This window comes from Humulus lupulus, chromosome 4 (assembly GCF_963169125.1).
Source record: "Humulus lupulus chromosome 4, drHumLupu1.1, whole genome shotgun sequence".
Taxonomy (NCBI): domain Eukaryota; kingdom Viridiplantae; phylum Streptophyta; class Magnoliopsida; order Rosales; family Cannabaceae; genus Humulus; species Humulus lupulus.
The window spans coordinates 60,529,802-60,538,866 of record NC_084796.1 but is presented as its reverse complement, the minus strand read 5'-3'; the positions used below and the strand labels follow the sequence as shown (position 1 = coordinate 60,538,866).

Below are 9,065 nucleotides of genomic sequence, written 5' to 3'. Positions count from 1 at the left end.
TGTGCAAATGTTTAACCTTAAATGAATCATGATGTGTGAATGATTATTTTGAATGTACTATATGTGTGATTATGATGAAATGAACGGCAAGTGCCGAGAACGGCGTAGGACGGGGCGGCCGTGGGCCGAAAGTAACACCTAGCACATGGGATGCTATATTCAGGGTGGGACCCAAGGGATACATGAGTTATCCTCGCGGTGAGAACCGATACCCCAGGGCTTTGGTAAGGCTCTGGGGCGGCATGGCCGTGTTTGCTTAGTCTATTGATTGACTTGTTTATCTGTGGATTATCTGTTATGATAAACTGTATTAACTGCATATGTTATGTTCTGCATGAGTTTTCTTGCTGGGCTTCGGCTCACGGGTGCTCCGTGTTGCAGGTAGGGCAAAGACTGAGTCAACCAACCATGAGTACGGAGAGCGTGAAGCGACGCGTACATGTTTGGCCTGCCCGACTGCTTTGGTTGGGGGTTTATTTGAAATTGGCTGTAATAATCTATGATTTTATAACTGATCAACTATAAACTTACTTCAAGATGAAAATGGTTTTCAAACCTTATTTTTGGGATCCCAATTGTTTAAAACTAGAAGTTTTTATTGAGTCAACGCATTTTCAAGGATTACAGCCTTAACTTTTATTAGTCACACTTTTGCCTCAAAACCTCGGTTAGCGAGTTCATTGCACTGTTTTGTCTTAAAAATTCACTTAGTAACGACTCTAAGGGAGTAGGGCGTTACAACTTTAGTTGAACCCAGCAACCAATTTTCATACACATCATATCAACCTGCACTCGAAAAATCTCAAACATTCAAGATATATAACCATATCTGAAATAAATACTTTGGTTGTTTCTAACAACCAAGTTCACACATATCACAATAATCAGCACTTAGAATTTCCCAGAACATTCAAGATATATAACACATATCATAGTATGCTACACTCAGAATATTCCCAGAACATTCAAGATATATAAAACACATATCTTTACTAATCAATAGATTAACAACAAGGGATCTGGGCATCAATCCGGTTCCACCATTAATGTCCCGGCTCCAACCCGGACTATATTACTATTTCCTTGGCTCTAACCCAGACTATATTACGTAGGGTTCTGGCTCCAACCTAAACCAACTTAACATTTAGTCGCAGAATGCAAAAGCATTGCAAGAGTGGGTATTAAGCATACCCTGGTCTTAACGACCCAAACAAAACTAGTGTAATCTACTACTACAAGCACGTATTAGTATATTGATGTTATAGCCAAGAAGAGTAATGCTAACTTACTTTGAGTCCTTAGTTCCCAGCTGGATCCTTAATACCGCTATTCATTTTTCCCTTTGGCGATTACTGTAATTAGTACAGTGTACTTGGATTACACTATGGCATATTCTTATAGCTAATATTCTACAATAGCTGCATGCAATAAACTCTCAGAGACTCTATACTGTGGCCTCTTATACACTTCATAGTGTATAAGGCTTAGTTTTCTTTTCATTCTTTAAGTTATCATAGGAAAACTGGCCTCACCATAACACACTCTATGTATCGTGTGTTTTAATATTCTTTCAATAAAGAACTCTCTTATTTGATAACCTGTACTTTGGTTTTAGAAAAGGGAGTTTTAACAACTCGCATCTTTAGGAAAATATCATAACTAATTAATCTTTTACGAAGTTCACCGCTTCTATCATATACCAAAATACAGCTTTTTGACCCTTTAACTATTATTATCTCACAAAGTTACTCTTTTTTCATAAAGGTCCTTCATAACCTAAACTCCTTTTTTTACCAAATTTTTTTATTGATAACCTAGAATCAGTTTTTGTGGTATTTTTGTAAAGAAGGGCAATTGGACCCTTAATTTATAAAATGGTAAAAATAACACTTTAGTTAACTCAAGCTGATTTTGGATTGGTTAATCCTCCAAATCCTTTGTTACCTTTGTAAAAGAACCATTTTTTCCATTTCCAAAATTTTACTTTAACTATTTGATTTAAAGTGATAAAATCCCATTTTTAAACTTTTGCCGTAAGTTGAATTTTTTCGGCCAAAGCCCTTTAACTATCATTCACGTATTCTGTGTCATAAGGACATGAACTAGGCAAAAATCTCGCATCAAAACTTGTTTTAGGTTAGGAGAACTAACCTCCCAAAAATCAATTTTCGTTATGGTCCAAAATTACTACTATTCAGATTTTAGGGAAAAATTAGAAAAATTGTTTCTCTTAAAACGTGATTCATTTTTCTATTAAATTTTACAGGGGTCCTGATACACATCTTAACTAACTTCTTTCAAAATTTCATAATTTTTGGGATTGTAAAACCCATTCAAATAATTAAAGCAATCTGAGCAGTGCTTGCTGCCCATATGTTTTTTTTCCAGATTTTAGGGAAAATTTTGAAAATTTGTTTCTCTTAAACCATAACATATTTTACTCTACAATTTTACAGAGACCCTTATACATGTATCAAATAACATCCTAACTAATTTCATAGCTTTTAAATTAGTAAAACTCGTTCAACAGATAAAGTAATCTGGGCAGTGCATGCTGCCCATAAATTTTCCTGATTTGCATGACAATGCCAAAAAGTGAATAACTTGGGGTTAAAAATACATTTTTGTGATTTTCCAAAGCCTAAAATCAAGTACTCTCAAATCAGTATGCAAATTATTTTCACAAATAGTGGTAGTCAAGTACGATCTAACTCGTTGGAAGCCAGACCATAGATTTTGGCAGCATGCATTTTTACTCACACCTAACCACAAGCATTTCTAGTGTAAACCCTAGCAACATGCATGTATGCAATTCATCATATCACACAATCTCAACCTTAAGCATAAAATAGGATCCAAAAACTATTGAAATACCCTATACAACCAGATCTACAAAAATCATCATAAAACTCAAAGAAACAACCATAGATTTCTACCTTTTGAACCCTGGCTTGGAGATGTATCCCTTATCTCTTCAAAAACTCCCCTTTCTACTCTACACGCTCAAAACCGAGCCCCATGTCCCACATGCAGTTTTTTTTTAAGAAAGGATTATGGTAGGAAGAACTTAGATGAGGGACAAGAACATGCAAACTTACAAAATCCTCTTACCTTGGTTTATTTGATCACAAAGGTGCTCAATCTTTTAGATCCAACTAGTGAAAGCTTCTCTTGAACCCTAGAACACAAGATCAATGCCATGCATGGATATTAGATTACAGGCATGCACAAGGAAATCCCCTAGGATTTCGATTTTGAAGGGAACGAGAAGGAAATGCCCAAGGAGTTTTATACTTACACTAGACAAGGATTTCTTCTTGAACTTCTTCCTTCTCCAATGGAGAAGATGATTGTAGTTGCTAAGAAGGGAGTTTGTTGCAACAATAGAGGTTTGGGATAGAGAGGGTTTCAGGTTTGAGGAGAGAGTGATGGAGAGGAAGTGTTTGAGAGAAAAACAAAATGATTAAGCTCTTAACTTGTGAATATGGTAAAACTCTTCATATTCTTGGCTCTTTGGGGTATGTGACCTAGCTCATGAGAGCCCTAGGGTCTACCCCCTAGCCTTTCCGCCCATATTTCTCTCTCTCTCATTCTCTCTCTCTCTCTCTCTCTCTCTCTCTCTCTCTTCCCTTGGAATTTACCTTTATGCCCTTGCTTATTTTACCCCACATATAAAGAACTCAAGGGCCCTTTGGTAATTTTGTGCTCTATTTCCCTTACTTTTTAACCTATAGTTTTTAAATCTCCAAGCTTAATTAAATAAATTAAAATGTGACCAAAAAATAAAATTTTTCACAACATCACATAATTTTGGCAATTTATCACATATTGACCAAAATGTCCTTAAATGCTCGGGCAAGAAATTTTCATTCTTAAGCCTGGTTGATTGGAATTCAAACCTCAATCAATTCTCTTAAAATTTATTGGCTCGACTAGAAAGTCCCATTTTAAAAAAATATTTTTATGCCATTAATTTCCCCATTTTATTTAAATCTGAGATTTTTCTACCATTAGGGTTTACCCCTCGGTTCGAGACCAATCTTTCTTTGCATAAGCCTAGACCCTTCACCAGATCATCACAATGGCTATAAAAATTCACGAAATAACACAATGTCATATAATATAATTTATCAAAATAATATTCCACATAATTCTTCACCGGATCGAACCGGCTACTAACGTGTGTTCAAAACACAGGTCATCACATTAACATTTACTACATACTTTATAATCACAACATGTTCACCTTAATTTTTCAATTAGTATATGACTCATGCAAAGTAGATGCATACCGCACCCCTGCTGTGACGCCCCACATCACTATGGCTGCTTTCTGGAATGACGACTGGCCCTACAAACAAACACGAGTCTTTCCAGCGTGCTTTGTCCTCACTCGCACACTTCCTGGGAAAAATTCCCAGGAGGTCACCCATCCCTAGATTACTCCAGGCCAAGCACGCTTAACTTTGGAGTTCTCAAGTGATGGGCTACCGAAAAGAATCTTCTTAGAAATTATGTACTCCCTACTGAAACGGGGATACATTCAAGTATTCGTCCTCCTACTGTAGAGGCGAATAACTTTGAGATAAACCCTCGATCATTTAGAAGGTACAGAATTGTGTACAATTCACGGGATTACCAAACGAGGATCCAAATCTCTATATTACCAACTTTTTCGAGGTGTGTGTGACATTCAAAATGAACAGGGTGAGTAATGATGCTGTCAGATTAAGATTATTCCTGTTTTCGTTAAGAGACAGAGCTAAGATTTGGTTAAATTCATTACAAGCCAACTCTATAGTTACTTGGGAAGACTTGGCTCAGAAATTCCTTGGTAAATATTTTCCTCCTGCGAAGTCAGCCTGATATAGAGGAGAGATTAATAACTCCCATCAAATGGATGGGGAGTCATTATATGATGCATGTGAACGTTTTAAAGAGTTGCAAAGGAAGTGCCCACATCATGGAATAGAGAAGTGGCTGCTGGTGCACACATTTTACAATGGTTTGGGGGGGAAATATGAGGACAATTATTGATGCAGCATCGGAATGAGTGTTTATGAGAAAAAATGCTAATGAAGCTTATGAATTACTGGAAGAGATGGACATGAATAACTACAATTGGCCCACTGAGCGTGAGAATAAGAAGGTGGCAGGAGTCTTAGAGGTTGATCCTATTGCTTTATTGACCACTCAAGTGGCATCTCTAACCAATAAATTGCAGCAGAATAACCTCGCCGCCCAAGCAATGCAAGTATAGAATGTAATGAGTTGTGAGATTTGTGGGGGTCCGCATTCTTATGAACAATGCCCGAGCACTACTAGTTGCTTAACAGACGTAAACAATTTGCCTAAGGAACAGGCACAAGTTATTGGTAACTTTCCAAGACCTGCACCCAACACTTACTCAAATTCATATACTCCTGCGTGGAAGAATCACCCTAACCTGTCTTGGAAAAATAACCAAGGGTTACAACAGCAGTATCCATAATACCCACCTCATCAACTGACTTAAGGAATACACTCTAGGCCCTATTATGACCCAAACCCATGACCATCTCATCCACCACCACATCCTTCAATGAACTCACCAACAACACAACCTGATGCACAGTTCGATGTACTGAACTAGTTCATGACTGAAACCAGGGCATCTATCAGGAGTCTGGAGACCCAGTTGGGGTAGTTGGCTACTTTGATGACAAAGCGTTCTCAAGGGAACTTACCAAGCACTACTAAGGTAAACCCAAAAGACAAGTGGAAGGCAATATCCTTGAGGAGTGGCAATGAGTTAAAAGAGTCAAAAGTGGTTGATAAGGAAAATGAAGTGAGTGAGTCAAATGTTATTGAGAACTTACAGAAGCAGCCAAAAATAAGCATAGATCACCATATAAAGATCCCATATCCTCAGAGGCTTCAAAAGAATAAGGTTGATAAACAATTTTCTAAATTTTTGGATATCTTTCGAAAGCTATACATCAATATCTCGTTTGCTGAGGCACTTGAACAAATGCCAAGTTATGTGATGTTTATGAAAGAAATTTTCTCAACGAAAAGGAATCTAGAGGATAATGAGACAGTGGCACTTACTGAGGAGTGCAGTACGATACTTCAGAAGAAACTACCTCCTAAGCTTAAAGATCTTGGTAGTTTCAATATACCGTGTTCTATAGGGGGCTTAGTGGTGACAAAGGCTTTATGTGATTTAGGGGCCAGTGTGAATTTAATGCCTCTATCAATCTTTTGGAAGTTGAATTTGGGAGAAACTCGGCCTACTACTGTGTCTTTACAGATGGCAGATCGATCAGTCAAACATCCTCATGGAGTGATTGAGGATGTATTGGTGAAGGTGGACAAATTCATCTTTCCTGCGAACTTTATCATTCTTGATATGGAGGAAGATGACAATATTCCAATAATACTTGGAAGGCCATTCTTGGCTACTGGTAGGGCTTTAATCGATGTACAAAAAGGTGAGTTAAAGTTGCGAGTGCAAAAAGAGGAGGTAATATTTAATATTTTTGCAGCAACGTAAATTCCAATTTGTGATAGAGTTGAAGTGGTAAAAAGAGGAGAGAACAAGTTTGAAGTCTCTAAGCAAAGAATTGTGGTTAAAATTGGAATGCGAAAAGGGCGTCATCGTTTAAAAAAGTTATTCAGTGGGAGGATTCGAATGTTACATGAGCAGGGTAAAGTTCCACCAATCTATAATAACAAGAAATGAGGGCCAACTCATGATACTATGGCTCTCAAGGATGTGAAGGGTGGACTTAATCCAAGTTGAATATGAAAGAAAACAAGTGTCCGACTACATGGCGTTAACGACAACGCATTTGGAGGCATTCCAATCTTTTATTTACAATTTTTTTATTAGTTTTATTTATGAACACTTTAATTTTAGTATTTTGAGTATTTGTTTTTATTTGATATTAAATATGAGACTAATTTGAGTTGCAGTGCTACTTCAGGCTCCAGCATAATGAATTATGAGCTATCCCAAAAAAATTCTTTCCCCATTATTGATTCACCATCTAAATTCGTATCATTTTAAGCAGTCTGAGGTGTTAGATAAGTTTCTTTTTCTTTAGCTTTTATTTAAACATTGGGGACAATGTTTGGGTTAAGTTTGGGGGAAGGGATTTATTGTTTTGTATATATTATGTTATTTTGTTAGTCGTGTTGTTTCGTGTTTGTTATGTTTTGTCTAGGTTGTTTAGGGTGTTAGTTGATTCAAGTTGACAATGATTAGTCAATGACAATATATTGAATGATATGCTGTATAAATTGAATGGGAATTAACCTATACAAATTTGTGTGCTTGGTTGAATATTTCTTACCATGTTTACATGAGTCTACTTAAATAACTGAGGGCTAAATCATGATTTTTAATAAATTTTGTGTAATTGAACAATTTTTATGTTGAAATTTTTTTATGAAAATGTTGTTATCCTAGAACTTGTTTGCTTGCTTTTTGAGATGAAATCCTAGATTATGCATGCTTAGGAAGATGATTTAGGCAATTCTTTGGAAAGTTTGAGTCTTTCAAGCCAACCTTGATTTATTTAATCCTTAGTTACCCAATTTTGAGCCTAATTTGATTCTTTTTGTTTGACACTTATTTTGAGCTTATTTGAAACTTTGTTATTTTTCCTTCCCTTTGATATACCATGAGCATATGAAAAGTGATTGTGAGATGGTTTGTAATGCGGTTTATATTTCGAAATTTGTGTCAATAAAAGAAGAAAATTTGAGAGAGAAAAAAAAAGTATATTGAATATGAACTACACTCCAATTGAAGATATAAAAAAATAAGTTTGGGGGAGTGTAGTATCATTAAAAAAATATTCATTAATTGAATTTTCTCTCAATACAAGTAAGCAAATTTTGGGAAATTTGGGATTGTTTTAGGGGTTTGTAAGTTGATACAAGATTGGTTTGTTTGGTTGTGTGCTTATGGTATACTTTAGTGTTGATGGTGAGAATTCGTGAACGAAGTTAAATTAGAAAAATCAAAGTATAGAGCTTACCAATGAAGAACTTCAAAAATCTAAATAGAAACTTAGATAATACTTGCAGAAAAAAAATGGTGAAAAGAACTTGTATTTCTTATGGTATGGTGCTACAGTGTTTTTTTCAACCCCTTTCCATGTGGAAGTAGGGCTCCTTTTATATTGGGATCTAATGGCCCCTAATACATTGTGGTCCAGGGGACCAAATGGTACACAAGTACATTGTCAGGAGAGTGGTCTCAGGGGTAGTGGTGTTGGCACCAGTACATGGTCAGGTTCTGTGGGGATGTTTCCACTACTTATTTAGTACATGTGTCAGAGGAGTGGCCCCAGGCGTACTGGTTCTGGTGGTGGTGTCGGCTCTGACATCTGGTTTGAAGCATACAGGCCATGTCCCCTCTCCTAGTACTCCCACTACTTGTCTGGCATGAGTATTTGGATCAAACATACGGGGTCTTAAAGGTCGTACCCTGTACAATATTGTACTAGTACGATCCTTTTGAATTATGCTGGGGATTTTACCTCTAAATGTTAGGGTCTCCATAGGTCTTCCTAGGAGATACCCTCTTGAGGTGTAGGGTGCGAGACACTCGGAGTACACAGGGGTCGTGGCGCAAAACGGAGCTCTTGGATACTTGGCACAAGGCGCTCGAAGCACCTGAGGCCCACCCACGAGACGTAGGTGATAGGTGCGCGAGGCCCTGGTGGCGCAGCACTGATGGCATGAGACGCCTCTCGCGAGGCCTTGTTGGTGCGGCATGGATGGCACGAGACGCCTCTCGTGAGGCCTTGCGCGCGCAACACTGATGGCGCAAGACACCTCTCTCGAGGCCCTGCGTGCGAGACACTGATGGAGCGAGAGGCCTCCTCGCGAGGCCCTGGTGGCGCGGCGCGGATGGTGCTAGATGCCTCTCGCGAGGCCCTGCGCGCAACACTGATGGCACGAGATGCCTCTCGCGAGGCCCTGCTCGCGCGGAACTGATGGCGCAAGAAACCTCTCGCGAGGCCCTGCGTGCGCGGCACTGATGGTGCGAGATGCCTCTCCCGAGGCCCTGC

General features: G+C 38.2%; 1 non-coding gene across 1 annotated transcript; it reads right to left on the bottom strand.

Annotated features, from left to right (window-relative positions):
* Positions 1-4,864: 4,864 nt before the first annotated feature.
* On the bottom strand, positions 4,865-4,970 carry LOC133833257 (small nucleolar RNA R71). The gene has a single exon (XR_009892650.1). It is a non-coding gene; the product is annotated as a small nucleolar RNA R71 (small nucleolar RNA).
* Between the last annotated feature and the right edge of the window lie 4,095 nt (positions 4,971-9,065).